Consider the following 9046-nt stretch of genomic DNA (forward strand, 5'->3'; position numbering starts at 1 on the left):
TATAACGAGATGTTGAAATATTTTTTTCTCAAACAATTAACCTAGTATTAAAATCTGCACATACCACATTCTTTGACGTCATCACAAAGTTTGTAGGCAGAGTTATGACCAGTATAGCACTAAGGTTTGGAAAGTTGATCAGGTAAAGGGTTTCTATAGTATTTATGATCTTCATAGTACTTTGCGTAGGGAGAATTTGCCTCCTACCATGTTATACAGTCAGATCACTTTCCCGAGATAATTCGCTCCTTTGTCAATTGCATTAAAGCATTCAAAAACTGCACCTATAAATGATAATATCTATTATATTGTTAATCGTTTCACAAAATATAGTTTCTACTTATTATTTCCAAACTAAATTAAACAAAACAGTACTTTTTCGACGATATAAAATTATATGAAACTTGTTTTACTCATTATCAATACCAAATATTACAAACCAATATGACATCAATAATTATATATTGATATTTCATAATTGAATTAAATCATTGTTTATTTCAGTATTGTTTTTTTTCTTCATATCTTAATAAGTTAATCTTTTTCTTTGCTGTACAAAACGTATGAGATTCATGACCACGCCAATTTGTTCCGGATTCATAACATGACTCATACAATGTGAATATCACCTCAGCACTTTTGTTGTGACACTGCAACGTTTATTGTAACGTCAACTTTATTGTTCCTAGTTGTGCTGCGTAGAATTATTCAACAACACTCAATAGAATTTGTCATATACATATATCATTTATGCGTAGTTTAACTTTTTTATTGTAGATATTTTTTCTATAAATCATTCGATTCTATGAAATCTCCACTTACTCGTGCATTTTATATCAGGATGTTCTAGTTGACCATTTGACAGACAAGTTGTAGAGAGAACTGACGGTAGCTTTCCCGCCTCAGAACACTGAAACTCGAGTTTGTCACCATTATAGAATAATGTCCGATCTGGATTCCAGCTCAAACCAGGTGATGATTCTGGTGGTTTGCATGTTACTAAAACATCTTAAGCGAATACAAAAGTTAGGGCGGTTATTTATTTACTTTGTCACTCTGTTATTTCGGTTATTTTATGTTCGTTGTTCTATGTGTATCTGTTTTCCATGTCTGGTCTTTGTCCCTGGATTACATTGTTTTGATTTCCGCTAGAATCGTGGTTCCCTTGAATTATCTTTAAATTTAAATCTAAATAAACTAAATGCGGATATCAAGTAACTCAAACTACTGTATCCACTGATATATTTTCTTGAATTTTACCAAAACGTCTCAGGCGAATATGACATCTTTATTTCTTTGCATCGACACGATGCATTATTTCGTATATCAATAGAATGAGTATTCAGAGGAAGCAAGATTCTAGCGGAAGTCAATCGAATGCAATCAAAATTCAAAGACCAGACAGAGAAAACAGACACTCATAACAAATAATATGAAAATAACCAAAATAATACGTACAAAGCAACGGAAGTAAATGAGCTACTCTGACGCCACTAAAAACTGGGAGCATGGACCATATGCAGCGGTAGGGTAAGCGTCTTGTGCTTTTCAGTATTTAAACTTCATATCTAAACAAAAGATGTGTACAACTAAATCCTGATTTTTTAAAACTCGATATTTGTCTTGCATACACAACATCTGATTGATTTAACCGTCCACGTTTCGGTGGACATTGTATCCCTCGATTATTCCTTCTTTATTTTAATTGGACCCACACGCTCATTTGCAAACACATGATAATAAGTTTTCGGCAAATAGAAGAAAATTGTACAATCTAAACATTAAAAATTTGGCAAAGTTTATTAAATATACAGAACTTTGCGTGCATGTGTTTGTGTGTTTGGTTTTGCTTTGTTTTCATTTGTTTTGTTTTGTTTTTTTTTCTTTCGGTGATTTATCTTTGAAGAGCTTTTGAATTGTGGTCTTTGAGAATTCGATATAAGTAAACATTTAGACAAGAAATGCTTCAATATAGTATGTTGTCAATAAAAAATTAAGTTAATTCTAGCCAGTTTAATTACCACAAACAGACATCATATTATCTTTGTTAGTGCTGCAGTCTTTTCCTGTAACAAATGTTATCTTGTTTTTGTATGAACATCTTGAATATGTATACTCTTTCGATAGTATTTATTTTTAGTGTTACGTATTTTTCCCAAATTTGTAACAAATAAATTTCATTTTTTTTAAGGAAATCAAAAGATTTTACTCATTGTGTGGTATAGATGTATTTTGATACCTAGAAAATCGATCTATTGAACAGTTTTTATATCTTAATATACATAAAAAAAAAGATTAGTATTGTACGTGTTATATGCATACAGGCCAATTGTTGTAATGTTTACAGTTGATATTCTGTTTTTTTTTTCAACATACCACATTCTTTGACGTCATCACAAAGTTTGTTGGCAGAGTTAGGACCAGTATAACAGTAAGGTTTTGAAAGTTGGTCAGGTGAAGGGTTTCTACAATATTTATGATCTTTATAAAACTCAGCGTATGGCGAATTTGCTTCCTTCGATGTTATACAGTCTTGCCTTGTCACTTTCCCGAGATAACTCGCTCCATTGTCACTGCATCAAAGCATTCAAAAACTGTAATCAATATCAGTCAGGGTAAGATACTTTTTTCTGAAATAACTAATTATGTTTAAAAGGAAAGACCACCTTTGCCTTTATGAAAAATCATACCCATGTAAACAAAAATAAATAACTTTTAATACAATATGCGCTTTTGTAAAATGCACAAGTCTATGGAAATTTGGAAATTTTTTAAATATATGCAGATAGCCTGAACTCTTCTATCTGAAGGAAGATCATAAAACTTTATTTATTTTTTACCGATAGCTTCTGATTAGCTTATGACGTCACACTAAGTCGGTTTAGTACTTACACAAGTACTGGATATTAATATGTAAACAAAGAATTTTCCGTGAATATTTTGAGTCACCAAAACATGCTGTCTTGTCAAGCTTACGATTGCACAAATAACAAGTTTTAAGTTTTGCTTGCAAGCAAGTCACATAAGTCCCCTCACGTTCCCCGAATAGTCCCAGAGCCTAAAATTTTGAAATCTGCATGTAATATAAAGCTAAAATAACATAAAATTTTGATGAATTGAACACTTTTTTTATTATATTTTGATTTCTATAATTGATTTTAACCTTTCAAGGTGCACTGTTTTTGGTACATTCAAATTTGGAAAGCGTACTTGTTGGTATAGCAGCTTCTAAGAAGTCCTCTGTGAGTTATCCGCGATTACACTGAGATATCTGTATTTATATATTCTGAAATTGACTGGCAGTCCATAGTAAACAATGATAGGATTCAAAAACTGCTGAGAGCCAATAAAAATTTACAATAAATAACAAAAGTCCAGGGTTCACTGTATTCCTTCAACAAAAATTTTATCTGCATATTTCATAATTTGACAGACTAGTCACTCCCACAGGTTATACAATATTTGCTATCCCTTGTTAAGATAATAATACCAGAAGCTCAGAGGCCTTTCACTATTTCTGCTAAATTTTGTTCTTCAATAATCAGTCGTTTTTACATATTTTAACAAAATTGTTACAACATAGATTTGGTACTTTTAATCATAAAAGACAAGTGAAATAAAAGGTGCCGATTTAACTAGCATAGGTACCGATTTAACCAGGTCCCGATTTGAACAGGTACTGAAGTGACCATATCTGGTGCAGATTTAACCAGGTACCGAAGTGACTTTACCTAATACATACAGCATAGCTGACAGCAAAGTGAAAGTAGGAAAGTTGCGATTGAAAAGTACACATTTCGCAACAGTAAGAGTGTATGACACACAATTCACGTGATATACGTAAAATATCCAGTTGAAATGTAATGATTTCATTTTATAGAACTATGAATTGTTTTTTAGTTTAAAATGTCAAATATCGTAAATGTGAGTACGCATCCCTAACAAATCAATAGATAATTTTGAACCTAAAATTCAATTTCATTTTCCACAGGTTTTTCTATAATAAATATTGATAAAAATTAGTCGTTGTTATTTCCTCTGCTGTCAGTTCAGCGGTATATTACAGTATGAATCCAATCATACTTAGAAGAAAGACATCTGGAAAAACACAAAAATCAACCATTTTTTTCGGTTTTTTTTCGTTACCATGGCAACACATGAAATATCATGTTACTTTTTTGGGATAATATTATAGAGATCATCAAACTCTACCACCACACCAATTTTCAAGTTGATAGCTACTAAGATTTATGAGATGGCACAATGTCTTATATTATGACCTATACCCCTTTTCGACTGAAGCACCCCTCCTTTTATTTTTTTGTGAAGTGAACATCTATGGGTTAACATTCCAAAATATTTGAATTTAGCATACAATTTTAAGCTTAAATATTAAGTTTCATAAAATTCTAATGACATTTACATAATTTTCCAAGCGGGTACCTTAATTTGAATGGCGGCTATTTTAAAAAAGTTGCAATCTAAAAAAGATTTGCAATGTGCATTCAATCACATTTATTTAAAACCCAAGTTTAGTGAAAATATCTCAAGTCATTTTTCCTACATAAGGAAAAAACCTCTGAAAAATCACAAAGAAATGGCGATTTTTTTTTCGGGTTTTTTTGGTTACCGTGGCAACACAACATATATCGATTAACTTTTTTTGCATCAAATTGTAGAGCTCATTAAACTCCACGACCACACCAATTTTCAAGTTCCTGCCCATCTAGGTTTCGGAGATATCGCAATGTCCTAAATTATGACCTATCCCCCTTTTTCACCAAAGCGTCCCACGTTTGATTTTTTTTTTGCGGCGTGCACATCTGCGGGGTGAGGCCTAACATCTGAGTAAGTTTTGTTCTAATTCCTCTACTACTGTCCAAGAAAACGCGCGGACAAGTTCACCGGTAAAAAAAAAAAATTTAAGTTTCCACGAAACGTGTAGAAGAAGTCGCCTCCAGTTTCCTGATCAGTCTTTTGAGAAACATATCGTCAACAGAACTTTCATTTAAAAATGGCGGTCGACAACTAATTCAAATTATCGATTGAGCCGCAGATTCTTAATCGTGGCGTCGTAAAAAAAGCTAAATATCAATTTTCATAAAACTCGGACAAATTTGAATTTTTGAGCGCGGTGGCGGCAATTTTGAATATGGCGGTCGAGACGCACGCGATTTTTTGTTTGTGATTTCGTTTGGACTATTGAGCTCAATATATACACCAAGTGTCCTCAAATTCTGATCACCAGTTTTCGAGATATATGATGTTCCAATTTCCGGTGAAAAAAATGGGTACGTCCTGTCCGGCGGCCATTGTGAAAAAATGGCGGATACTGGAATCAAATTTTTGGTGTTCTGCATCCTTCGAAGAGTAGTTCTAACTTCCTGCGGGTGTTTCTAGAAAAGCAAAGGACGCTTACCCTACCGGTGCATCTGGTCCATGCTCCAAGTTTTTAGTGAAATCCGAGTTGCTCATTCGCGATTGTTACTTTGTATGTATGATTTTAGTTATTTTATGTTCTTTGAAGTGTTTGTCTGTTGTCCATGTCTGTTTTTTGTCTCTGGATTACATTTTTTTGATTACCGCTATAACATTGGATCCCTTGATTAATCTTTCAATGTATCCACCAGAGCTCGAGAAAAAGGAAAGAACGGAAACAGCTTATTCAGCATCTGCTTAGACCTGCTCGAAGTCGACAACAGTTTTTATCTCAGTACTTAGATTTATGGTAAAAGAGTTTTTTAATTATAAATTGTCCTTACCTGTGCTGCAAAATACCTTCAACTCTTGCATATGCTGTTTATATTTCATAACCGATTCACTGACCTGGAGCAAATACACAAACTACAAACTAGTATCAGTTCAAAAATTGTAATCCAGGGAGAAAGACGAGACACGGAAAACATACAATCTCAATAAAGAACACTTTATAACCAAATTAGTACGTACAAAGAAATAGAAGTAAATGTGCAACTCGGACTCAAGTAAAAACTGGGATCATCAACCAGATGCACTGGTTGGTGTAAGCGTCTTCTGCTTTTCTAGAAAAATCCGCCGAGTTGCTGTAATTTTCCTGTTAACATTTTAAACCCAAGACATTATGCTATATGCTGATATACATATAAATATTTAGTTTCTTATATCTGGGGGACTTAGACGCTCGAACAATTGAGGTATAACAATCATGGCCTTTTGATCCAGTGGGGGACAAATATTTTACTCATAGTGAAAAAGAATCCAAGAATATTCTTTGGCGACAAATTGATGTGGTAATGGGAGGTATAAAAGTACCTAAAAAATCACCATAAATTTAATGAGAGGGGGTGCACGGTGGACCCTTACAGCCTAGGGACTACAATTATTTAAGCATAATATAGTAAAGGAAGTCACTCAAATCTGATAATATTTTAAATATTTTATTTTTAAATTACTTTGGAGTGGTGCCCTTTTTTTATTGATGTTAATGCAAAATACAAATTTATCGACCCAAAGTAAAGTCTTTTACTCGCCTTAGTAAACAAACCGTACTTTCTAGGTACATGAAGAAAGTAAAGACAGGACAAAGGAAATCCCTTTGTAGCAACTTTGAAATTTGAAGACAACAAAGTAATTACTTAATTCGACAATTGCAGACTATTTATGAATTGAGAACCGTTTCAACGAAATATCTAATTCTTCTACGTTTATATATGCCCTGTGACCTTTTTCTATCACTCCTTTAAATATTGTGACTTCAATTTCAATATGTAAACATTCATTAATAGAATAATCTGTGTTTTCATCTTTTTCTTTCTAATGCTGAATTGTGTGTCTCTCTAGGCTCTAGTTATGTCACGGTCACCCAACATTCTTCGTCACAGTCATCTCGTCGATATTTACCTTTTTTCATTAATAATATACCGACAATATGGTGAATATGTCAAAGAGAAAACCCCACCGGGATGAAAACGTTAGCTCAAGGCCACACAAGTGTGTCCACTGAACGACGAGGAAACAAGGCAGGCTGCAGATGGCCTCAAAACAACATTTTCCACTAGTACAACGAAAAAGCTGCTCCCACACACTCCAGCAATATAAAATCAAACTCAAAATGCAAAAGCCAAGCCAGTAATACCCGACAGGAAAAATACCGCGGGGTCAAAATACCCTGGCATGACCACAATTCGAAATGCATTTGGTTCCCTTGATTACTCATATTTGTATCCGAATTATCCTCGGTCGTTTAACGATAGACTCATTACCTTTACCCTAATGTCATGGTTTTCCTCTGTCGTTAAATTCGGGCCTTGAAATCCAATGAATCTGCGGGTGCACGTATTTTTGAAAAAGCAGGTGACAATCTCTTTTACCTATTAACAGTTCCATTGTTTTGTTTTAATTAAGTCCGACTTGCTTATTTATTTTTAAATTCTGTGTGTACTTGGTGAATACATTTGTTTTCTTTATCGTGTTTGCTTGTTTTCATTTTGTAGTAGTTGTTCCCTTTATATGTCACTCTTATCACGCTCTCTGTTTGATTTTCTTTATCTTCTTTGTGTTGTGTTTTGACATCGTTTATCTCGTTTGCATTTTTGTAGTCCTTCCTCGACTACGGTCGATGTCTAATTATTCTATTCTGACATTTTTATATGTCATCTATGACTAAGACTAAATCGATGACTATTTCCGATATCCAGATCTCATAGAAAAATCTTTTTTTCTCACAAAGCAATACATATAATGGATTTTTATAATCTCATCTATACATATTCTGTGCTGTTTTGTATACTAACGTTTCTTCGGTAGCAATTTCACGCGGCCTGTTTGTATTGCAATATACCGGAAACACTTAGCCGTAATGGAAGAGGGCGCACTACTAACAATATTTTATCCCTCCATTTCTATCAGACATGATTGCATCAAGTCAGGACCATTATCGCTATTTCCAACTTTACAGTTTTTGTCTAAATATTGCCATTTGTTAAACAGATGAAGTAAATTTAGACAAATTGGTTCAAAATTGTGTTTAATTCATTAACGAGACTATTGAAATAAAATCTTATTCAATATATACAGATCTGATAATGAGCTGTGTACTGTGTTTAGGTATTGTTTTATAATGAAGCTTTATTGCTTAATTGGTTATTATACTTTGCTCAACGATTTATCAAAATATTAAAAGATAATAAAATACGTAGCATTTCAATGAATGCCTGTTAATGCAAATGTAATACTTTTCGCACTTATCCATTTGGACGTTTGATTACAGACAGTCATTAATGTCTGACTTACATATCGTCCAGTTCTATCAACTTCAATAGTAAGTGATGGGAGCATATACTATTGTGTATCATCTCAGAACCAGTTATCTGAGGAAATGGGAGTTAATGTGTTGATGTGGATTGTGGTACCCTTTGTCTGGAAACTCAGTAGTTACCCAATGGGTTCTGTCTGTTGTTGAATCCATCTTAAAAACACATCTTTAATGTAGTGAACATGGTATGGAGTATCAAAACAGAGATGGGTCAACAGAACAATGAAATTATATCATAACCTTTAAAATGAAGTTCTATAGGTTTACAGAATAATATAGTTACAAGTGCTGAATAATATAGTTACAAGTGCTGAATTTATCATGACGTGATCATGCATTTGTATAGTCAGCAAGGAAGTATTCTAAATTATTTAAAATGATGATTTAAAGGCGACAACATTTTTTTTAAATCAACGTCAAATTGATTTAATCAAATTGTGATAGTCTCAATAAAAATGTTTCAGTATCAGTACAAAATGTTTTAAATGTAGCAGGTAGAAAATAAATACACAACTAACATTAAATGTCGTACATATCGTTGCTCCGGCAACAAAATATGACTGTGGCTTCTAACCAGATGCGCTTGCAAGATGTCAGGAGTATATTTATATCATTTAATTTCAAGTCATTTTTGTACCAAACAACATAAAAAAATTCATACGTATTCCAGAACATCATGCTACTTAATGTTCTTTCGAAAAAAAAAATAAAATAAACATTAATAAAACATAAAAAAATTAAAAGATATCAAAA

General features: G+C 33.1%; 1 long non-coding RNA gene across 1 annotated transcript; it reads right to left on the reverse strand.

Moving 5' to 3' along the window:
• Window positions 1–589: 589 nt before the first annotated feature.
• LOC148630245 (uncharacterized) lies at window positions 590–8429 on the reverse strand. Its single transcript, XR_015919374.1, has 3 exons — window positions 8272–8429; window positions 2377–2594; window positions 590–1008 (listed from the first exon to the last, which is right to left on the reverse strand). It is a non-coding gene; the product is annotated as an uncharacterized LOC148630245 (long non-coding RNA).
• Window positions 8430–9046: the final 617 nt, after the last annotated feature.

Source organism: Perna viridis, chromosome 1 (assembly GCF_037379345.1).
Source record: "Perna viridis isolate PV_CMFRI_1.1 ecotype Kerala chromosome 1, ASM3737934v1, whole genome shotgun sequence".
NCBI lineage: Eukaryota > Metazoa > Mollusca > Bivalvia > Mytilida > Mytilidae > Perna > Perna viridis.